The sequence below is a fragment of the Colobus angolensis genome, unplaced genomic scaffold (genome assembly GCF_000951035.1).
Source record: "Colobus angolensis palliatus isolate OR3802 unplaced genomic scaffold, Cang.pa_1.0 Scaffold41, whole genome shotgun sequence".
Taxonomy (NCBI): Eukaryota; Metazoa; Chordata; class Mammalia; order Primates; family Cercopithecidae; genus Colobus; species Colobus angolensis.
In genome coordinates, this window is record NW_012117488.1 from 14,083,458 (window position 1) to 14,108,480 (window position 25,023).

A 25,023-nucleotide genomic window follows, 5' to 3' on the forward strand; every position below is an offset into this window, starting at 1 on the left:
GTCAAATCAATGAAAAATTACTCATCAAGCAGTCACTGGTAGTCAAAGAAGCAATTAGGAGGAAAACAGCACAAAGTTCAAGGGTAGAGGACCTGGGTTCAGTTCTGGTTCCAATCGCTGGCCAGTGTTTGACCTTGAGCAAATATTAGGTTGGCACAGAAGTAATTGTGCTTTTTGCCATTAATCATGATGCTGCCCAGGCTGGTCTTGAACTCATGGCCTCAAATGATCCTCCTGCTTCAGTCTCCCAAAGCATTGAGATTCCAGGTATGAGCCACCTCGCCCAGCCACAGATTCTCTCTCTAGGTGAGTGACACCAAGATCCATGTCACCCAAGCAGAAAACCAGTACTTGATCTGCTTGAAATATATTTTAAAATTTCACTGCTTAAAGCTCTTCAGTGGCTCCCCACTGATGGTGCCAAACAGAGCTTGCGTGGCCCTACAAGCCCTGGAGTCCACTTGCCTCTTGGCCTCACCCTTCACTCCCCCCGACCCCGCAATGGCACTGACCTTCTTGCCCAGCCTCTGATCTCTGCTGCCTCTGAGACCTGCCACAGCCCTTTCCTCTCTCTGACTGGCTCCCAGGGATTTCTGTCTCCTTTTCCTTTGCCCAAGACTGGGTTGGGTGTCCTCCTCTTGCGGTGCTCATTATGACAAGAAGCATGTGCACTGTCAGAGCAATGCCTGCCCTGCCCAGCCTCTCTGTCCTGCCACCCCCAGTCTAAGACCATGTGAGGCTCTAGTCCTCCTCCCTGGCCAAGATCTGCCTTTGCACTCACTGCCCCTCAGTTGGAAGTCAGCTCCACTTCATCAAGAGTAGAGAGAATATGCAGGGAAGACATGGGGCCCGTCTCAGTCACCCACGGATCCTGAATCTTTTTCACTCAGTTGTGAAACAGAGATAATTAAAGCTCCTACTTCTCAGGGTTGTAAGAGAATGAAACGAACTGACAAGTGTAAACTGCCCGGCGCAGCAGCAACATCCAAGCAATAGTAGGAAGAATTCGGTTTGCTTTGCTTTGCTGCTTCTTTCTTTTTTTTTTTTTTTTTTTTTTTTTTTTTTTTTTTGTCTGAGACAGAGTCTCACTCTGTCGCCCAGGCTGGAGTGCAGTGGCACAATCTTGGGTCACTGCAACCTCCACCTCCCGGGTTCAAGCAATTCTACTGCCTCAGCGTCCCGAGTAACTGGGACTACAGGTGCACGCCACCACGCCTAGCTATTTTTTTTTTTTTTTTTAGTAGAGATAGGGTTTCACTATGTTGGTCAGGATGGTCTCGATCTCTTGACCTCGTAATCCACCCACCTTGGCCTCCCAAAGTGCTGGGATTACAGGCGTGAGACACTGCACCCGGCTTTCTTCTTGTCTTTCATACTTCTTTCACATGGTCCATTTTTTGCATACAGGGCTGGCCTTTTTTGGCATGGCCAACAAACTGGAGTGGTTCTTTCTCGTTGCTCAGTGAATGAAGCAGTCACAACACACCAGAAGCTATTTCTCACGTCTCGACTCGACGTTCCCTGACTCGATGTTCCCTGACTCGACGTTCCCTGGGATGGGATGTTCACCGTCAACCATTCTGTCCAGACCTCTCTGTGCCCACAGCCCTTTCCAAAGCCTAGGGCTCCCAATGGCCAGACATTTGTCCAAATCTTCATTATCAGCAAGAGTGTGTTGCACTATTTCTCTGCTGGAACAGATTCCATGACCCGCTGAGGCCTTCCAAGAGCACAGCTCCCCAGCAATCAGTGGCAGCACTCCTGAATGGAGGGGGCTTGTCCCATGAGCGCTGACACCCACAGGCAATGCACTGCCAGCTGGAGTTTGCCTGTGCTTTGTAACCAGCGTTTCACAAATGGCAGCACTGCATGTTTGCAGGGAGATCCTCTCTGCTTGGAAGCAGTGCAGGCTTTGCTTTTGCAAAATTTTAAATTATCTTTTTTTTTCTCTTTGCTGTATATACCATTAAAGAAGTTAATCTTTTTAAATTGACACATGATAATTGTACATAGTTATGGGTACCATGTGATGTTCCAATACATGTATAGCCTGTGTAATGATCAAACTGGGATAATTAGCATATCCATCATCTCAAATAGTTATCATTTCTTTGTGACAGGAACATTCGAAATCCTCTTCTCTAGCTATTTTGAAATATAGAACACATTATTGTTAACTATGTCACCCCACTATGCAACAGCACACCAGGACTTATTAAGAAAGCTTTCTTCTTACATTCTTTTTTTCTAAGTAGTAAAAGTAGACGGAGGAGGCCGGGGCCGGTGGCTCACACCTGTAATCCCAGCACTTTGGGAGGCCGAGGCAGGCAGATCACCTGAGGTCAGGAGTTCGAGATCAGCCTGGCCAACATGGTGAAACCCCGTCTCTACGAAAAATATGAAAATTAGTTGGGCATGGTGGTGCCCACCTGTAATCCCAGCTACTTGGGAGGCTGAAGCAGGAGAATCATCTGAACCTGGGAGGTGGAGGTTGCAGTGAGCCAACATCGTGCCACTGCGCCCCAGCCTGGGTGACAGAGTGAGAGTCCATCTCAAAAAAAAAAAATGTAGATGATTGTTTTCTTTCCCTTCTGGATAACAGGCAGGCAGCTTAGGGACCCTGAGTAGGACCTCCTGCCTCAACACACCTATGCCTCTTGTCTAACATCAAATATTAAATTCTTGAGGTCCTCTGGCTTTTAAGGGTGATAAAAATGAAAATCTCTCTGGGAGAGGCAACTCACTATGTCTCATCAGTCATCTTCACTATAGTGTGAGTTAGAAACACCGCTGCTGGAAGCAGGCCTTTCTGTGAAGGTAAGGGCCTGGGATGGGGAAGGGAGCCAATGGAATGTCATGGATACTTTCCCATGCTGCAGAGCTCCAGCATCGCACAGAGCAAGGCCAAATTCAGGATTAGTGAGTCCTCATATCGACCTCCTGTTCATTTTTATGTTTTAGACAATAACTGAAAGAAGGAAGGAAAGAGAAAGAAAGAGGAAGGAAGGAAGGAAGGAAAGAAGGAAGGAAGGAAGGAAGGGAGGGAGGGAGGGAGGGAGAAAAGAAGAGAGGAAGGAAGAGAAGAGAGGAAGGGAGGGGAGGGAACAGAGATACAGGCAGCTGTGATCATGGTGACTTCAGCATCAGATGAATGAGTCTTGTTAAGAGAGAGGATGTAGTCCATGTTTTCCCTCTATGTGTTCTCTTTGTTCTCTGCCATGACATATTAGAAGAGGGAATGAAGGAATTCAATCTATTTTAAAATTCACAACTGTTAGATGCCAACCCTCCAAACATTCACAGCCACTTTTAAGACGACGTTTGCTCCAAATGTGGATATATTCAGAAGGGCCAGACAGTGGTGTCTTGAAGCAGAGGCGACAGCTAATTTATCTCTGAACTAATGTCCCACCCTGTGGGACAATTGTTTTTGTTTTGTTTTGTTTTGATTTTTTGGAGACAGGGTCTTCCTCTGCTGCCTATCATCACTCAGGCTGGAGTGAAGTAGCCCAATCACAGCTCACCTCAGCCTCAAGCTCCTGAGCTGAAGCAATCTGCCTGCCTTAGCCTGAGTAGCTGGGACCACAGGCACACACACCACCATGCCTTGCTAGTTTACTTATTTTTGTAGAATAGGGGTCTCACTATGTTACCCAGGCTGGTCATGAACTCCTGGCCTCAAGCGATCCTCCTTCCTTGGCCTCCCAGAGTGTTGGGATTACAGGTGTGAGCCACTGTGCCCAGCTGCACCAGCAATTTGAAAGAGAGGTGATCTCGGGAGGTCTTTTTAATTCAAATTTTCTCTTAAGGAACACAAATGAAAGGAAGGTAGGGAACATTCCATTTTGTTTACTGCAATGCAGTGGCTACGGCCTGGATCTCCACAGAAGCCAGCAATGCAATTGCCAAGCTCTATTTCCAGATGAAAGCAAAGACAAGCAACAAAGCAGGAAAATTAAGTATGAGAAAATTAAGTATGAGTAAAACGGACAAGAGCTTCAAATCAAGTGGGTGAAAGGGCAGATTTGGATCTGGTGGCACCACTGTCATAAGGATCACTTTTATAACCACGAGTGTGATCTGGTTCCCCTGAGAGCCACCAACCCTGGTGGGTGCACATGCACTTCACTTCTGTATCCGATGGATCAAGGCCACCATCCAGTGAGGGGAGAAACTGGGCCTGACATGGACGCTCTCCACCCCATATGCCACAGAAGTGTTGACCTCAGCCTAAAGAGGACCCATTCTGTGAGGCAGCTACAGGAGAAAATGGAAGGAGCCTTTTCCTTTGCTTTTTTGTTGTTCTGTTTTTCACTTCCCTAAAGGAGGGAATGAGAGTTTATTATTGAGTGTTTCTGAAAAGGAACGAGAGTGTCCTTCAACACACTGAGCATCTGCAGTGTGCCTGACGTGTCGGGACTGCGAACAGGTGAGTAAGACGTAGGCTTTCCCCTGTAGGAGAGGGAGGCAGGTGAGTGTACTTCCAACAGCAAGTATGGTGACCAGCTTCCCAGGTCCCCAGAGGCGGAAGGCATGGCCGCATAACAATCATGAACAGTAAGGTCTACAATAGAGTATGAAGCGAGCAAGAAGGAGACAACTGGGGCTGTTTTCCATCTTGAAGTATTAGCACTTAGCCTTACAAAGGTTGAGGGAGCTTCCTAGTCATCTCTGCTAGTCCAAGTGTCTACCTGCCCCCACCCTAGAGTCTGCCGGAACCCACGGAATTGGAAATCTAGTGGAAACTCATTGTTAATGTTACAGAAGACATAGGAGTAGAGATCGCCTTTGGGGTTCCATTTAGGCTTGTCCCACAGTGGCCACCCCATTTTCTACCCATTCTCCAAGCAAGTGATGAGTTATGAGTATACTCACACTATGAAGATAGTATTTGCATTACACACACATGCCTGTGGGTGAGGTAAGTTATAGAGAAGAAAATAAGTCTCTGTGAGATTTCACAACTGCCTAACACCATGCAGGCTGTAGGTGACAAGGCTGGGATTCTATACTAATTGATTTGACTCCGAAGTCCATATTCTTTCCACTTAACACAAAGATGGAAGTCACTGGGAGACTCAGGGAGGGCTTCATGGAGAAATTCTCATTGTCAGGAAAGAATAGAAGAGACATATCTTTGAGAAGTTGCTTTTCCTTTCTGGAACAAGATAAGATCTACAGCAGGTGTGCTGGCAAGCAACTTCAATCTTTCTTGGAAAGAGCTGGCATAAGAAAACTCAACGGATGATTAAATGCAACACAGAGCCCTTCTTGTTAGCTCAGTTTGGGTTTATGGAAAGGCTCTGTTAGGGTAATCCATTCTAATCCCAACACTACTTCCAGGCAATTTCCTTGGGAAATGGGACTGAATTTTAAAAGATTAAATGTGTGTATTTAAAGCAGATATATAAATGATTTTCCCAAGGGGTGGCTCCTCTCTCATCCTAAGTGGGGCTTGGTTGGCTTAACTATAATGGCTGTGAATCACCCTGAACAGTAATCCTTTTCCTTTTTCAAGACGTATTCTTCATAACATGAGTGCACTCATAGCTCACTACCTGACTGAATAATGGTAGAGAGTAGGGTGGCAGCTGCGGTATAAGCCTAACTGGAACCCCAAAGGAGACCTCTAGACCCGTGTCTTCTATAATGTTAACAATGAATTTCCACTAGATTTCCAATTCTGTGGGTTCTGGCGGACCCTAGGATGGGGCTCATGTAGACACTTGAACATATCAGGGATGACTAAGCAGCTACCTCAAGCTTTGTAAGGCTAAGCACCAATACTTCAAGATGGAAAACAGCCAACAAGAGCTTAATGATTTATTGGATTCGAAAATGGAGAGGCAAACATTTAAGGAAAATACAACATGACACATATCTTTTGATCTTTTAATATCTGTATGTGTGTTTTGTATTTCAACCCTATTTGAGATTCTTAAGACCAACGTCAAATCTGTTAAAGTGTTTTCCTGTCACCTAGGTTAATGCCCAACGATAGTGTACTTAAGAAATCTATGTTGATAAAAATGACCTTGCAAATATCTGTGTCGAATTTTTCTTTTTAATTTAAAACAGTAGATATAGATGTTATTTCCTGATTGGCTGGTTTTATGTATTTTGAGGTTTTGTTGTCAGATGCATACATATTAAGATTTGCATGTCTTCTTGGTGAATTGACCTTTTTATCATTATAAAATGTCCCTCTTCATTTCTAGCAATATTTCTTATCCTGAGGTATATTTTTCTGATGTCAATATAATGATTCTACTCATTATATTTGTTTTCTTTTACACCCTTTACCATATTTAGAATAACTGGTCTAAAGTTCCTCGTCTGTAAATTCCATCATCTGGATCTATTTCTGAATCTATTTATACTGATTGATTTCTTTCCTTATTATGAGTCACATTTTCTTGTTTCTTTATCTGTCTAGTTATTTTTATTGGATGCTGGACATTATATGTGTTATGTTGTTGAATGTCTTGATTTTATCTTCCTTTAAACAGTGTTAAATTTTAGTTTGGCAGGCAGTTGTTTGTGTATTAGCTTGGTCTTTCTGAGGCTAATTTTAAGCTTTGTTAAAATGGGTCTAACTTAGCCCTACTACCAGGGTTTTATATTTCTTGAGTCTTGACTGAATTTCTCAGGTGTTTAAGAAGATCTTCCAACTGTAGCTGCTCAGAACTTAAATGTCTGCTTGCCCTGTGTGAGACTTAGAATTGTTCAGCTTAAAGCTTCCACCCAAAGCTGTTCACTTCAAGTTCTGTGCTTTGCATGCACAGTTTAATATTCAGCCCAAGACTCAAGAGGACTTCGATGTAGATTTCTGGAGTTCTGCATAGCTTCCTCCTCTCTGGGTCTCGCCCTACATACCTCAACTGTGCCAGCCTCCCTAATCTCTGATGTCTGGCTTCTCAACTCAGTGAGACCTCTATGCCCTACCTGGACGCCTCCTGGGTGCCATTCAAAAAGTGCCTCCAGGTAAAAGCTCAAACTATCATAGGACTTACTTCATTTCTTTCTATTCTGTCTGAGAGCATGATCCTATGCTGCCTGTTTTCAATAGCTAAACATTATTGCTTCCCATATTTTGTCTAGTTTTTTAAGTTATTTATAATGGGAGGTCTACGCCAGTACTATTTATTCTATCTTGGCCATGAGCAGAACCTCTGCCTGATCATCTGCATCAACCTCGATCCCAATTTACCTTTACCCTGGGGATGCAGAGATGGAGTAAAATACTTCCTCCCATGAATCTGTAATCTGTCTTTTCTATATGAAGATATGTACTTGCCTTTCTGCAAGTAACCTGAAATAAAATATTCTAGCCAGGCCATGAAAATGATAAAGTCAACCTGGGCATGATCATGTATGGGGCAGACCATGTAGCCTTAGGAAAGAAACAAAAATGAAAAATAAGAGAAAGGAAGAGCTGGAAAACCAAGGAGAAGAGAAGGAAGAAGAAAAAAATCACAAAAAGAATAATGCCATGGTCTGAATGTTTACGTCCTCCCTAAATCCATATGCTGAAATCCTAACCCCCAAGGAGATGTGATATGAGGAGGTGGGGTCTTTGGGAGGTGATGAGGTGATGAGGTCATGAGGGTGGGGCACTTATGAATGGGATTGGTGCCCTTATCAAAGAAGCTCTGGAGAGCTGCCCTGCCTCTTCTACCACATGAGGACACAGCAAGGAGGTGCTGGTCTAGGAACCATGAAGCACCCTCTCCAGACACTGAATCTGCTGATGCCTTGACCTTGGACTTCCCAGCCTCCAGAACTGTGAGAAGTAAATTTCTGTTGCTTACAAATCACCCAGTTTATGGTATTTATTTAATAGCAGCCTGAATGAACTAGGGCAAAGAACAGACATGAAAAATGAACTAGAACTGTAACTCTCCATTACTTAAGTTTTACAAAAGAATAAGACTCTGCTTCCAGCCCTGTGGTTCTCCAGAAATGCAATGAGCATTGAGACATGGATTAGAAAAAGAAACCAAAATATTTCTGTTTTCATTCATTGCATTTTTCTCCCATTTGCAAGGAAAAGGTGCTTATGATAAGAAATTCTTATACTAGTAAGAGTAAAATATTGTTTTTCTCAGTGACAAAGTTTGTTTTGTTCTATTATTTTTTAACCTTGCATGCCATACTGTTTATTACTTCCCACTTTTCAATTATTATTATTATTGTTATTTTGTTTGGCATGATCTTGCTCTATCACTCAGGCTGGAGTGTCATGGTGCAATCACGGCTCACTGCAGCCCCAATCTCTTGGACTCAAGCAATCCACTTGCCTCAGCCTCCTGAGTAGCTGGGATCATAGGCACATGCCACTATGCCTGGTTAATTTTTTAAATTTTTGTAGAAATAGGGTCTTACTATGTTGCCCAGGCTGGTCTCAAACTCCTGGGCTCAAGAAATCCTCCTGCCTCAGCCTCCCAAAGTGCTGGGATTACAGGCTTGAGCTACCACATCCAGCCTGCTTTCTATTTTTCAATAAATAAACTATAAACTTGGGGCTCTCAACCTTTACGGGTGAGGAAATGTCTTGGTAATTCAACACCTAATTCTCCCCCATGCCTGAAATTCCTCTCACAATGCAGGCATTACAGCCCTGTCTCTGTGAGAGACGTCATGAGGCATAGAGGATAACACCCCTTGCCACGTCTTCTGTAATGAGGGTAACGTGTTGTCCATTTCTTTATAAAGAATCCCCTCTCTTCCTTTCAGACTGCAAATCAAAACTTGATGGCCTCCTGTGATTGTGAAAATATTTTGACTTAACAACTAAAACAAATATAAAGTTCCCAAAGGAAGCAGTGAATTTTGGCTCTAGAATGAAAGTAGGTGTAGAGTGCTGGAGAGTCCAAAGGGTTGAGCCTGTTTCTAAAGCTGGGCTGGGTGCAGTGGCTCACACCTGTAATGCCAACACTTTGGGAGGCTGAGGCTGGAGGATCACTTGAGCCCAGGAGTTTGACAGCAGCCTGTGCAACATGGCAAAGCTCCGCCTCTATGAAAAATACAAATAAAAAAAATTAGCAGTGTGATGGTGCATGCTTGTTATCCCAGCTACTCAGGAGGCTGAGGTGGGAGGATCACTTGAGCCCAGGAGGTCGAGGCTGCAGTGAGCCATGATCATGCCATCGCATTCCAGCCTGGGTGACAGAGCAAGGCTCTGTCTTAAACAACAAACAAACAAAAACAAAAACAAAATAACAGCAACGATAATAAAAAGTATTCGAGCTGAGCTGATTAGCACAGCTACTGCACTGTAGCTCCATTAGCTTCTGCAGGAAAATGCCTTCCTCTATGCAATTTATGACATCAATAAATAATTGATCCTAAAAGCAACAGGTGTGGAGTTCTTACTTCTATTTCTGACTTCTTACTTAGCTGTTAAAAAACAAAACCCATGCTGTTGCCAGAGTGATCAAAAACAGAAGGTCTTTTTCTGACAAAAGACAGATGGGTTGAAATTAAATGTGCCTTTGTTTATGTCGTTTTAGTTTTGGCTCAAGTTTGTTGTTGTGGTTGTTTTTTAAGCCCTTATTCAATAAAAGCCTTAGCAATGAACTGAAACAGGATGGAAATTGCAGGGCATTTCTACCATTTCTCAGGAACAACCAAACTCTAAAAGCAGTTGCCTCTGTTTCTCTCTTCTGTTAAATTGGATACTGAGGCAGACCAGGAGCTGGATATGCAAAGTTCTCTCAGAGTACAGCTCTTTCAATATGGCCATTGGGAGCCATTATTTAAGGGAGCAAGGACAGTATATGCATGAGCTTCTGACAGTAACTACACAGATGTGCTTCCTCTCTTTGGAGCTGAGAGGAGAAAAGGACAATTTCGGGCAAGAATTCCTTTCAGTCCCTACAGGAGGTCATTTTCTGTTCCTAAGCTTACAGCTCCATCCACCATTTCCCTCAGTGTAAGTGGGGGCAGCTCAGAAGGAGTTAACGGCAACTTGGGAAGCTGAAGTAGGAAGATTGCTTGAGCCCAGAGTTCAAGACCAGCCTGGGCAACATAGCAAGACCTCCATCTCTACAAAAAATAGAAAAACAAGTTAGACAGGCATGGTAGTACATGCCTGTAGTCGTAGCTACTCAGGAGGCTGAGGCAGAGGATTGCTTGAGCTCAGGGGTTCAAGGCTGCAGTGAGCTATGACCATGCCACTACACTCCAGTCTGGGCAACAGAGGGAGACCTCATCTCTTAGGAAAAAAAAAAATGTGGTAACACTCACCGATTCTGGACTAGGATGGGGCTGGTAGCAGATACAGGAGCCAATCGAGACCTGTGGGGTGGGGTGTGTTTCCCAATCCACACACACACAATGAGGATGTACCCAGAGTCAGGGTAGGCCTGGGCCTCCCGTTGGGTGGAGCCCTAACTAGGAATGGTCCTGTGACCTCAAGGAGCCCTGCATGCAGGGCTGCACTGTGCTGGGCCCCATCTTCCTTCATGTGAGCCTTGCCTTCTTTCTGTTCCCTGACCGCCACTCTGAAGTGCAAGCTAGAGATGGGGATAGCTCAGATCACCTTAGCTATAACACCAGCAACTGACAGAGATGGAGAGGGAGGGGTGTTCTCTTCAGATGGAGAGGTACATGCAGAAAGAAAATCACAAGGCTGGCTGGGTGCAGTGGCTCACGCCTGTAATCTCAGCACTTTGGGAGGCCAAGGCAGGTGGATCACCTGAAGTCAGGGGTTCTAGACCAGCCTGGCCAACATGGTGAAACCCCGTCTCTACTAAAAATACAAAAATTAGTTGGGCCTGGTGGCGGGTACCTGTAATCCCAGCTACTTGGGAGGCTAAGGCGGGAGAATTGCTTGAACCTGGGAGATAGAGGTTGCAATGAGCCTACATCATGCCACTGCACTCCAGCCTGGGCGACAGAGTGAGACTCCATCTCAAAAAAAAAAAAAAAACAAAAAGAAAGAAAGAAAGAAAAAGAAAACCATATGGCCACAGCCACCTAAGTATTTGTAGTCTCAGGGGAGAGAGAGAGAGAGAGACAGAGAGCACTCAGACAGTACTGGTTGATTCAGAGAGGACTTCGGAAATCACTGGATCAACTCCTTCAGATATCAAGAGCAAAAATGAAGCTGAGAAAAGTGCTGTGGGCTGAACATGTCCCCCCAACATCCATTTGTTAACATCCTAACCTCCAGTACCTCAGAATGTGCCTGTATTTGGAGACAGGGCCTTTCAAGAGGTAACGAAGCTAAAATGGGCCCATTAGGGTGAGCCCTAATACAATATGACTGGTGTCCTAAGAAGAAGAGATTAGGACCAGAGAGAGACACTAGGGAGGCGCGTGCACAGGGAAGATGCTGTGGGCACCAGGGGAAGCCGCCATCTGCAAGCCAAGGAGAGAGGCCTCGGGAGGGACCAACGGCACCCACACCTTTGTCTCGGCTTTCTGGCCTCCAGGACAGTGAGAGGGTGTTTCTGCTGCAGAAGTCGCCCAGTCTCTGAGGTATTTTGTTCTTGCAGCACTAGCAGAAAGTGAGGGATTTTGCCCAAGATCACAGAAGAATCTGGACTCAGAGTGGCCTCTTCCAGTGCTGTGGTCTTTCCATTTACCCCAGAGCTGACCACACACACACACACACACACACACACACACACACACACGTAGGTACACGCAGGAGGCTCACACTTACAGAGGGTGTTTTCTGTATAGTCCTCTTAAGGCACAGGGGCCTCTGAGGAGGGTAATTGTGTGCAATTCAAGCAATACTTACTGTGGCCACAAGAAACCTGACCCTGGACACTCAGAAACAGAACTGGTGGTGCACTGAACGCCCTAATTCTGATCTCTTGGGGTACAGGCATTTTACATAGAGGTGTGTCGGGGTGTGTGTGACAGAGAGAGAGAAAGAGGGAGAGGTAGGGAAGGAGGCAAAGCAAGCACACACTATGGGGGAGCCTGAACCCACGGAGGCTGGGGTAAGCTACAGGCTGTCTCTTCTCTGCCAGCTGTTTCTAGGCTGTTCTAGAGGGCAGGTGCCTTTGCTGTCACCAGCAAACACGCCCAGGCTGAGAGCAAATGCTTGTGTGTTCCTGTGGTGCCTGAGAGCTTAGATCAAATATATTTTTGAAGGACTTTGCACAATGGAAGAAGAAATAACTCCAGCTTACCTCCAAGCTACTTGGATGCCAACTCCCTAAGTCTTTGGGTGTTCCTCCAATGCAGAACTTCTGTGGGGCACTCACACCTGTCACATTCAGTCTGAGTTCTCCACACTTCACCCTTCCCTCTGGGCTCTTCACGCAGCATCAGGTCCCAGCTCGGCCTGCCTTGGAGCATTTCCAGCCCAGTTTCATGGGACAGTCATTTCCCTTGAAGTCGGGTTGGCTAATGTATTTCCACTTCTGTAGCTTTTCTCCATATAGTGCCTCCCCTGACTTCATAATATCACTCACTTGGCTATTTACAGAGTGTATTTTCCACCCTCGAAGACCCACCTGTGTTCCCAAGGGGTGGGCAGTTCCTGCAGACCACCTTCTGCTCAGCCACTTTCCAATCTCTTGTGGCCATTTACTCTTGAGGAAGAGTCAAAATGCAACCTTTCTGAGGTGAGATGCCTTCACAGCATGTCTGCAACCAGTGTGTGTGATATATGTTTGAGTGTTCAAATTTTATTAAGTTGCTAGTTTTAATTGAGTGGCACATGTGGGCATGGTGCTTGGCACTAGGGATACTACAGGGCCCAGTCTCTGCCCAGGGGGTCTCCATGTGGAATGGGATACAGGAAGGTACCTGCAGGTCAGAAGCACAGCAGGGCACAGTGTTGGGGTTAGGGCTGCTTCTAAAGGAGAGGTGTGGCGGCCTCCGAAGGGACTCAAGGGTCGCCAGGCCATGATGGGCAGTAAGCAGCATATGCACCACCCCAGAGCTGGGAGTGAACCTGCAGGGTACCAGGCACTGTCTGAAATGCAGGACAAACAAAGGCCGGATGGGAACAAGGTGAGGGTGGAAGCAGGGCCTTGTTTAGTCCTGGGACAGTGTGGGTCCTACCCGATCGACAATGGAAAGTCACTGAAGGTCTCCGCTGGAGGTGACACAATCGGATCTGCACTTGAGGAAGACGGCATCACCTGCAGAGAAGAGGAGTGAGAAGGCGGCAGCAGTGGAGACGAGTGCTCCCCAGGCTGCCGGAGATGGAACCCAGGGGTTATGAGGAGGCCAAGTCCAGAGCGATGAGTGTGCATGAGGGTAGAGAGAACCTAAGGAGAGGAAGCCTACTGGCCCAGGCACCCGGGCAGATGGGGTCCCTCATTAAGAAGCGACAGGTGTGGGACACAGGGCCGGGGAGAGGGAGGAAGGGTGGCCTCCGTCAAGTAGAGGTGTCTGTGACAGCAGGATGTGAGGACAGCCTGAGCTGGTGACAAAGCCCTGGAAATACTCAAGTAGATGAACTGCTGTTTAATGACCTGCCCATTGGAGGCATTTCATGGTTTTTCAACAGTAAGCTTCTGTCTTTATCACTTGTATCACAGGCTCTCACCAAACGCAACTCCCCTTCTTGCAGATGCAATGGGACCTTGATTTCCGCATGAGGCGTCAGCTTTTTTGTGGAAGGTCTTGTTGAAGTGGAGATGTCCACCAACCTAACCCACCATAACATATCTTTTCCACACCTTTGATTTTCCCCTCCCACCTTCTCCCCTCATTCCTCTTTCATCCTTTTCTCTCCAAATGCAGCTGCCCTGTTTACACCCTCAGCTACCTGTTCAAGTCTTTCCAAACAAGCATGAGGTTATGCTCCTCAGGCAGCAAGACGGTTGCTGCATCAGCTATTTTTATAACCCTCTTTCTGCCATAGGAAGCTGGAGCAATGCAGTCTTTGGGCCTGGGCCCTCCTGGAGTTTGGTGAACAGCCATGCTCTGTGGGTGGCAATTGGTTTGCCTGGATTGGCTTCCTCCAAGAAAAGACAGAGGGCTGGAATCATTCCGACCTCCTGAATCCACAGTGAGTTGACTCTCACAAATGCGTGAGCTCTTGTAAAGCACCCTCATCTCTGATGTTCTGCCATCTCCCCCAGTCGCCAAGGACCGCAGGTCCTGAGCATCCTGCCTGCGGCTTGGGCTCTAAAACAATCAACTGCAATGCTGGAAAGTCGTGCGCTGTGCCCAGTTGGCTCCGGTTATTTCAGGACATTTTCCTGCTCACAGGTCTGATTGCCAGAACGTTACTATTGGGGCACTTGGTTGTCCGTCAACTCGTTTACTTTGACGAGTTTCATATGCAGGCAGAATGTGGTTGGGAAAGACATCGTCATGTCATTGAATACTGAAACTCTTCTTATTTTTGTAACAGATTACACAGAGAACAAGATGCATAAGTATATGAAAATATTATTCACAAAATCAAAGGTATTTCAACAGCTAGAGGCATTCAGATTTCCCCAGGATTTGGTTCAAAGAGATTGATCATTGACACTCAGGGGAAGCTGCATAAAGGCCATCCCTGATTGGGGAAAGTAGCAGAATGAGGTTGATGTTGCACTGAGTTAAGCTGATTGGATACCATGGATGTATTTTTCCCATAGGTCAAATCTGTATTCTCTGTAAAGTAAAAAGAACAGTCCTGGGAAATGAAAATGGCGTGGGGAGGATTTAGAGCCTGTCTTACCTTGTTCACATTAAATGTTTTTCTTGTAGCAGAGTCCTTGGAGCTTATATTTGTGACACAATTACAGCATTACAAAAGTTTCAGGGAGGAATACGTCAAGCAGTTTGCAAAAGTAAAGGTCCTACAGTGGAGATAATAAAATACAGGACTTCAGTATACTTCTTGTGAGCAATCTCTGCTGCTGACTAGTGAGTGAAAAGATAAAATGTTGTAACTGGACCTAAAAACCTCAAGCACCAGCTAGGCACGGTGGCTCATGTCTGTGGGAGGCCAAGATGGGAGGATTGCTTAAGCTCAGGAATTGGAGACCAGCGTCCAACACAGCAAGATCCTGTCTCTACTAACATTCAAACAAATTAACCAGGCGTGGTGGTACATGCCCGTAGTCCCAGCTACTTGCAGGGCTGAGAAGGGAGGATCGCTCAAATCTGGGAAGTTGAGGCTGCAGTGAGCCCTGCACTCCAGCCTGGGTGACAGAGAGAGACCCTGTCTCAAAAAACAAAGATGACAAAAAAACAAAAAAACAAAAAAACAAAAAAAAAAAACCTCGAGCACCCATGAATGTACAATTTCATGTGCAAAATGCCTTGTCCAGTACCAGCTGCTGGGCCTTTCAAAGTCCCCATTTATTGGAGCATGAAGTTAAGAATGAAGAAGGCACTGTGGATGAACAAACCGGACACCTAATCGGGCAATGGATGGGAAAATATTTTAACGCGTGTTTAGTACTAGGTTCTCTAATAAATAGTCCAGTGGCTAGTGAGAAAATCCTTTTATATGTCCTCAATTCCTTTCAAGCAATGAATTTGCACTCACAAGATTTCTTTAAAGCAGTATTTTCCTTTTTCTTTTTTTTTTTTTTTCAGACAGAGTCTCACTCTGTCGCCCAGGCTAGAGTGCAGTGGCGTGATCTCGGCTCACTGCAACCTCCACGTCCCAGGTTCAAGTCATTCTCCTGCCTCAGCCTACCTGGTAGCTGGGCTTACAGGTGACCACCACCACGCCCCACTAATTTTTGTGTTTTTAGTAGAGACGGGGTTTCACCATGTTGGCCAGGCTGGTCTCGAACTCCTGACTTCAGGTGATCCCCCTGCCTGTAAAGCAGTATTTTCTTGATTCATCTCTGTCATCAATATATAAGTCATTAAGATTTCTAGGGAAGCAAAATTAACAGATACAATCTGAAAAACTAAGAAATCACATGGAGTTTGTTCTTTCTCCCATATACTTTTTTTTTTTTTTTAGACGGAGTCTTGCTCTGTCACCCAGGCTGGAGTGCAGTGGTACAATCTCGGCTCACTGCAAGCTCTACTTCCTGGGTTCACACCATTCTCATCCCTCAGCTCCGAGTAGCTGGGACTACAGGCGCCCGCCATCAAGCCCGACTAATATTTTGTATTTTTAGTAGAGACAGGGTTTCACCGTGTTAGCCAGGATGGTCTCGATCTCCTAACCTCGTGATCCACCTGCCTTGGCCTCCCAAAGTGCTGGGACTACAAGCATGAACCATCACGCCTGGCCCCCCAGACTTCTTTTTAGCAATGGACCATCTTGTTTCACTTCAGTGGGAGATGATAGGGTAGTGTGATTGTGAGCGTGACTTCAGAATCAGACCAGCATGGGTTCTAATCCTGGCTCCGCCACCCTCAAGTTACCTTCTCTTCCCCTAAGTCCTTTCAGCTGAAAAGTGGTAAATGCAGACGTCCACTGCACAGAATAATGGGAGGAATTTTTAAGTAATGTAATGAGTAGTCCTTGCACTTGCTTCTTAGAACCGTAAAGTCTGGTCAGGGGTTGCCATGTGGCTGGAACTGGCTCTCCACAGTTTCTTCCACTGACACAGATCTGCGTGCCTCTGACCTGTATATACTGGGGTTCCACGGAGGAGCTCATTGTATGACAGGTTTGTGCTGCAGCAAGCGGACAACAATAACCGCTGGTTAACCCATGAGAAGGTGGCCCCTGGCTGTTTCTAACTCTGCACGACTGTAACTCTTAAAGGGTCTTCCTTATATCGAGCGGAAATCCATGTCTCAGAAACTTTTGCTGATTCCTGGCTCCAGTTCTGCCCTCTGCAATAACAGAGTAACATCCGTCTTTCACCTTTGCTCAGTCCTTCCTTCCAAGTTAAGGTCTCACAGCCCCATCCACCACAGGAGAAGCTGGGGCCAGTCCTTCATTAGCTTTTTGTTTGTTTGTTTGTTTTGAGATGGAGTTTCGCTCTGTCTCCCAGGCTGGAGTACAATGGCTCAATCTCAGCTCACTGCAACCTCTGCCTCCCTGGTTCAAGCCATTCTCCTGCCTCAGCCCCCCAAGTAGTTGGGACTACAGGTGCCCACCACCACACCCAGCTAATTTTTGTATTTTTAGGAAAGACGGGGTTTCACCATGTTGGTCAGGCTGGCCTCAAACTCCTGACCTCAAGTGATCCGCCCACCTTGGCCTCCCAAAGTGTTGAGATTACAGGCGTGAGTCACCGTGCCCAGCCCATTGGGTTTTTATTCACTCATCCAGTGTGGGCATTTTTCTACGCTCTGGTATGCAGAGATGAGCAAGACAGAAGATCCTTGATTTCACAGAGCGTATGAGCTCTTACTGAGCTCCGGGGATATGAAGTTTCTATCCTCCTAGGGAGGGCTAGTTGTTATTTGGCCATAGAAACAAGTGACCATCAGAACCAATTTAAAACCCATTCTCCTTGATCAACAAGGATTTCACATCAGTAGCCAAGGCCAGGCAACCCGCAAGTCTTGCTTAAGTAACCATGCTGACATAGGCAAATGCCCACCAATCCCTAAATGCTCCGGGCACTGATATCCCTGAACTTCATGCTTTCCAAGGCCCTGTGTGAGATCAGCTCTTCCCTTTGCTCAGAGACCGTCCCCTGCTTAGCAAGCAAGGAAGTCAGTGTTCTGTTCCAGATGGGGAAGGATAGGCTCTGCCTTTGATGGGAGGCACACAACTTAGATTGTAAGGAATAAGCAGGGTACCACCAGATAAATGACATGCTGCCAAAGAAATCGAATCAGGAGGGCTGGCAGTGAGCAATGGGGTGAGACAGACGGACTGGTGCTACTTTAGATGAGCTCCACAGAAAAGGCCAATGAAGACACAACTTTCGAAATAAGACGTGAACAATGAGGAAATCCATACTAAGGCATTCAGTGAAAGTCATGGGTTGGGCAGGTTTTGAGATGGAAAAACACCTCAAACCTCAAAATGAGAAATTGCAAGCTCAGAAAAATAAAACTCCAGTCCAGCAGAACCATACTTGCCAAAGTAGGGGCCACGGCCTCAGAGAGGGGACAGCTGGTGACTACGCATGAAATCCCTGAGTTTCCAGATTCTCTGAAGCTCTTAAACTGAGACCTGGTGGGGAGGGGATGTCACTTGGGGGCCAGGCAGCAATTCTGAAATAGTAACTCGTAGATTTCTGTAAAATGCCATTAATAAGCCAGACTTACCATCTGTGTGGGCTCTATATCCAGCAACAATAAAAATAACAGGATCCCCAGACACCATTCTTGCTTGTAGGTGCATTATTTGCTAAGTACTTTTTAAAGCTAAAATGTTGCAGCTGTCTCTTCTCCAAAGACAACGTGCATGGAGATTCATGTGACAGGTGTGGCCTGCCACGCTCTGTGGTTTAGGGGCAGCTGTAGATTAACTGCAAGTGATGTTTGGTTGCTGATGACGTGACCTTTGCCACGTCACTTAGCCTTTCTGCACTTCAGCGCTATCTGAAAAGCGATGGGGATAGAACATCTGTTCTACCTGCATCAGGGAGTCGCAGAGGAGATGAAGAAGAAAGCTTTGAAAATTGGAAGTACTTCAAAATATGAGATCAATACTGTGTTTCTGGAAAAAATGTTATGTTTAAGGCACGTATTTGTAGACTGAATGACACTGTTCACACTTCCTTAGTTGACGGCCAGAGTCCCCCATATTTGTGACACGCATCTCTACTGAGACTGCTCTTTCCCTAACATTGTCCTCAGCAATGCTGAGCGGGTGGGCTCCGGACTCCTGGTTCATGCGCTTCCTGCTGGAATTCCTTTCCTTTCTACATATCCAGATTCTACAACACACCCAGTTCAAGCTCTGCCTCTTTCCTGAAGCTGCCTCATAGCTCTACTTTTTATTTTTAATTGACAAACAATTGTATATATTTATGGGGTACAATATGTTCTGATACATGTTTTACATTGTGGAATGATTAAATCAAACTATTGAACAAGTCCATCACTTCACATAGTTATTTGTGTGTGTGGTGAAAACAACTGAAATCTACAACTTTGGAATACTCAATGCATTTATTACGGTAGCTGTTCGTGCAATAGATCACTAGAGCTTACTCCTGCTAACTGAAATTTTGTACCCATTGGTGAAGCTCTCCCCTTTGTTCATCCTCCTCCTTTCCTATCCTCTGGTAACCATCACTCTACTCTTCTACTTCTGAGTTCAGCTTTTTTAAGATTCTACATGTAAGTGAAATGATTCGATATTTGTTTCTGTGCCTGGCTTATTTCACATAGTGATGGACACCTACGTTGCCTCCCTGTCTGGGCTATTGTGAACAGTGCTTTAATGGGAGTGCAGCTGTCTCTCCAGCACACTGATTTCGATTCTTCTGGATATACAGCCAGAAGTGGGATTGCTGGATCACATGGCAGTTCTCTTTTTAGTCTTTTTAGGAGCCTCCATGTTGTCTTCTAGAATGGCTGTAATAATTTGCCTTTGCAACAGCAGTGCAAAGGGACACCCTTTTCTCCATACCATTCTCACAGGTGTGATGAATTCTGATAGTTTTCCAGTTGTTTCTCCTAGGTTTTCTTGGCAGCAATCACGTGAGCTTCAAGGTACTAAAAAAATACTGAACACGAGATAAATGACTGTGGAACCCATGAGTGCCTGCAGGAAGAAATGATGTTCAAGAACCACTTTATCTCTATTACTATACCTCCAGCTTTGCTCCTTTTGCTCAAGATTTGACTATGCCTTGACTCCTGTCTTGATTTTCTAGACCTGTGCCTCACCCCATCCACTCACTCACTGGACAGGGCCTGGCAGGTATCGGGTCCTGGGGTTCAGCGGGGAATGGGTCACACAAGGCTTCAGCCTCCTGAGTCAGCATTCTAGGTCAGGGGGGCTTGCCACGCTCTGTGGTTCTAGGGGCAGCTGTAGATTAACTGCAAGATGTTTGCTTGCGGATGACGCGACCTTGACAAGTCACCTAGCCTATCTGCACTTCAGCTCTACTGAAAAGCGATGGGGATGGAACAGCCGTTCTACCTACATCAGGGAGTTGCAGAAGAAAGCTTTGACAATTGGAAGTACCTCCAAATATGAGATCAGTGCTTTGTTTCTGGGAAAATGCCACACGAGACAATAATCAAATGAACAAGAAAAACAGCAGATAGTGGGGAGGGTCCGGCAAGGCTTATAGTTGGGCAACACCATAAGGGTCCCTTCCCCAGGGGGAGGGCGGTGGTCAGATGAGGCCTGTGAGGACATGGCATTGAAGCAGACGTCTGTTCTACCTACATCAGGGAGCCGCAGAGAAGAAGAAAGCTTTGAAAACTGGAAGTACCTCAAAATATGAGATTAGTACTGTGTTTCCGGAAAAATGTTACGTTTAAGGCACATATTTGTAGACTGAATGACACTGTTCAAACTTCCTTAGTTGACGGCCAGAGTCTCCCATATTTGTGATACTCTTCTCTTCTGAGACTGCTCTTTCCCTAACACTGCCCTCGGCTCTACTGAAAAGCGATAGGGATGGAACAGCCGTTCTACCTACATCAGGGAGTTGCAGAAGAAAGCTTTGACAATTGGAAGTACCTCCAAATATGAGATCAGAGCTTTGTTTCTGGAAAAATGCCGCACCAGACAATAATCAAGTGAATAAGAAAAACAGCAGATAGTGAGAAGAGTGAGCAATGCAGGTATCGGGGGAAAGCATGCCAGACAGAAACAACAATGCAGAAAAAGTTCCTGAATCGGAACAGAACTTGGTATACTTAGAGAACACACTGGACAAAAGGGGGAGTGGGAACAAGAGATGTGACATTTGTCGGGTCCTATGACTTCCCACTCAGGAACATGGCACGTCTTTTTCATTCAGGTTTTTCGTGATGACTGCCAGCAAAGTTTGGCATTTTCTTTTTTTTTTTTTTGAGCTGGAGTCTCGCTCGGTGGCCAGGCTGGAATACAGTGGTGTGATCTCGGCTCACTGCAACCTCTGCCTTCCAGGTCCCAGTGATTATCCTCCCTCAGCCTCCCGAGTAGCTGGGATTACAAGCGCGCACCACCATGCCCTGCTAACTTTTTGTATTTGTAGTAGAGACGGGGTTTCACCATGTTGGCCAGGCTGGCCTCGAACTCCTGACCTCAAGTAATCTGCCCACCTCGGCCTCCCAAAGTGCTGGGATCACAGGCATGAGCCACTGCGCCCGGCCGGCATTTTCTCTATTTAGGAACTGCACCTGTGTCGGTTTCCTAGAGCTGCCGTAACAAATTTCTACACACTGGGTGGCTCACAACAACAGAAATTTATTTTGTCACTATTTAGGGGGCTGGAAGTCTGAAATCAAGGTGCCAGCAGGGCCATATGCTCTGGAAACTCCAGGGAAGGATTCTTCCTTGTCTCTTCCAGCTTTTGCTGGCCCTGGCCAACCTTGGCATTCCTTGGCTTACGGCTGCATCATTCCAACCTCTGCCTTCACCTCCACAGTGTGTTGGCCCTGTGTCTGCCGACCCCCCTCTCCTTACAGGGATTTAGGCCACCCTAGTCCAATATGACCTCATCTTAACTAATTACATCTGCAAAGACCTTATTTCCAAATAAGGTCACATCTGTACATTTCAGGTTGGCATGAAATTTTAGAGGGCACTACTCAGTCCAGCATAGCATGTTTCTAGATGGGATTCTCCCTAATCAGTGGCAGTGAAAGACCACGTAGCAGAGTGATGAGAAAAAAGCTCTGGATTGGGCCAAGTGCAGTGGCTCATGCCTGTAATCCCAGCCTTCTGGGAGGCCAAGGCAGGAGGATCACTTGAGTCCAGTTCAAGACCAGCCTGGGCAACAGTGAGATCTTGCCTCTAGAAAAAACCTCTGGAATCAGGCTTTCTGGCTCTACCACTTACTGACCAGGGTTTTCACTTCTCCAAACCTAATAAGCACCTTCACCTGGGAAAAATAGCAGCTACCTCATGAAATTGTTATGGGGATTAAATGAATTAACAAATGCTGAGTGCTTAAACTGTGCAGGGCACACTATAAGCATTTAATAAATGTTTTTGTTCTTCGATATAATTTGTTGCCATTTTGTTGTCTGGGTTTTTTCCTTAAGAGACAAGGTCTTGCTCTGTCACCCAGGCTGGAGTGCGGTGACACCATCACAGCTCTTTGCAGTCTCGAATTCCTGGGCTCAAGCGATCCTCCTGCCTCAGCCTCCTGAGTAGCTGAGACTACAGGCATGTGCAGCAAAATAGCAACAATTTGTTGCTATTTTGAATGCCATCTCCATTATATTCTCTAATTGGTTATTGCTGGTAAATTGGATAACTCAATTTTTGTGTATTAATCTTATAACTATAATCTTACTGAATTCTTATAATTTTCCAATTGTTTCTCCTAGATTTTCTTGGTAGAAATCACATTAGCTTCAAGGTACTAAAAAAAAAAAAAAAACATACTGAACACAAGATAAATGACTATATAACCCATGAGTGTCTGCAGGAAGAAATCATGTTCAAGGACCACTTTGTCTCTATTTTTATTAGCAAAGACAGGTTCAGAAATTCCACCTCATGTCCATGCTAGGATGAAGATGTGTTTATGATGAAAATGTGTCTGTTTTCATTGATCCAGCCCAAACACAGCTTTTGAGAGCAGGGGCCTGGGTTTTTATTCTTGACACAGTCCCATCATGTATGTTGCATGGTAGATTATGGGTACTCAGGATTTGGACTAACCTCAGGGACACATTATCTGTTACAACTTACCGATGGTTCATCCCAGAAGCGTGACAAGAACTGGTCTTTCTTTTCCTATGTGTAACCTCTCAAGTGCCTGTGGCCCTTCTCTCCAGCTTGTGGCCGTCCAGGTGGGAACTGTGCTGCCTGTCACACCCACTCCTTGAGCACCAGAACCGTACCGGCATGGTGCAGTCTAACTAAATTCTACCGTAGTTTCCCATTGGTCTTTAAATCTGTGTTTCTCAGCAATGCCTGTGAGGCCTGGGCTGATCAGCTCTTCTCCAACCACATCCCCATCTCCAATCATCTTTCCTTCTCCCCATCTCTTCCATGGAGATGTCCACTCAAAAGGTCATGTTCACCAAGCTGCCACCTCCTAGTTACTATCATAACTACTCAATTTCCCTCCTGACACTTACCACAATCCTTTTTACACGCTAACTTGTTTGACCAGCTGCTCCACTAGAACATCCCCAAAGAAAGCCAAGACCTCGTCTATTTCTGCCACATCCATCCCCAACATGAATTAGACAGTGTCCAGCTCAATATATGTTGAAGGAATTACATCAGTATAAAACAAGTACACATTTTCTAGATAATATTCTAGAACAGGAATTTTGTTTTGAGTTTTGCTTACACATAAGGGGCTGCAGCTCAGCACAAGATGCTGCACAAATTAGGGAAGGAGCTACCCAGCATTCGGGGGTCTGGGTGCCTCACTCGGTTTTTCCACATCCTGTATTTGTTGTTTTTCAAAGATTGCAGGGGTGATTAAACCTCTCATTAGTCTCGAGGTTGCTCCTGCAAAACCCAGCATAACCATAATGGGATATTAGGAATGGAAAGGCTCTGGAAGTCACACATTTCTTTGTTTTAAAGATGAAGTGACTCAGCATGGATCACAGCCATGAGACCCGCTAGACCACGTACCCACTACATTGCACCAAGGCCTGGTCCTGGGGGGGGTCCTGCCCCTGCAGAGTCATCATTACCACGCACTGCACCCCCCCAGTGCTGGTGTCTGTACGGGAGGAGGTGCAAAATCCTTCTCTTCCAAGACTGGCTTCCTGAGCTTTGGTTGGCGGGTTTAAGGAAGCATTGCTGGAGCTCACAGAAATGACACAGCATCCTCTTCATTACAGAGGCACTTGGCAGTGGATTCACACACCCACCTCCATTGTTTCAAGATTTCCAGGATCCACCAGTGTGGACAAGAACTCACAAAGCAGGTCCAGTAATGGTCAACTAGAGGCCACGCTGGGCATTCAGCCGTACTGGGGAGAGATGGGGAAGGAGGGACAGCAGCGGAAAACTGGGTACCCAGGTCCTGTAAGACCTGCTGCTTCTACCCACGGCCACCCTTCTTTAGGAGAGGGCCTGCAGAACACAACCGACTTCCCCTCATCCTGGGTTTTCTGTCACCGGTAGGCTTGCACTTGGCTTTTACTATGTCCAGTCTTGCTACATTTAGAGGAGCATCCAACAATTGTGACTGAATGGCTGAGTAGAGCGTGTTCAGAAACAGACTAAGACAGGTGATGAAAACAAGAGTCTCCCTCACAGCCAAGGTCATTGAGAGGTCCAGAGAGGTCAAGTAATTTGTCCAAGGTCACAGAGCAAGTTAATCTTTTGGACTGAGACTAAAACCCAAGGTTCCATGACAATACAAATCAATACCAATGTTAACATCTTATGCATAAATTCTCACTACATTTAATACTTCTATCCCAAACTATATTTTGTAATGCCATTCTTTTATCCCTTATTTGAAATAACTTATTTATATAAACAAAAATTCTTAAAAGGAAAGCCCCTCAGTGAAACCAAGTCCCTTAAAGGACACAGGGAAGTTTATTGAGACCTGTAGAATCTGAACATCATCAAGTCAGACATCACGTTTGAGTTCACTTCTTACTGTAACAGGTTCTGCAGAACTCTTCTCACAAAAACCTACGAAGGACAGATATAGCTGCCAGGACAAGTCCTCACCTGGGTGCTGTGCCCAGCTCAGACCTGCTGCAGTGCACACAGACAGCAGCTGCCAGATTAAGAAGCTCATTTTGAGGTTGATCACTGATGAGGAGAGCGAGAGACACGACCTTTAGCCCCTTCACATATGCAAACTTAGTAAGAAAATCTGACAGGAAAACAGGCAGGGAGCCCGCTGACTTGGAGGTACAAACCCCAGCCCCACCACTGTGACTGTAAGCACTCCTGGGCATCTCCCTAGCCCTGTTTGGGTGCAACAGCTCTAACAGGGCGCTGCATTCAATAACAGCAAGTCAGCACCTTAACCAAGCTGTTTGCAGGCCTTGCCTTGAAATCCATGCAGCTTAAGACATAACACCCTGAGAGGGTGAGGCAGGAAGAGCGCTTGAAGCCAGGAATTTAAGACC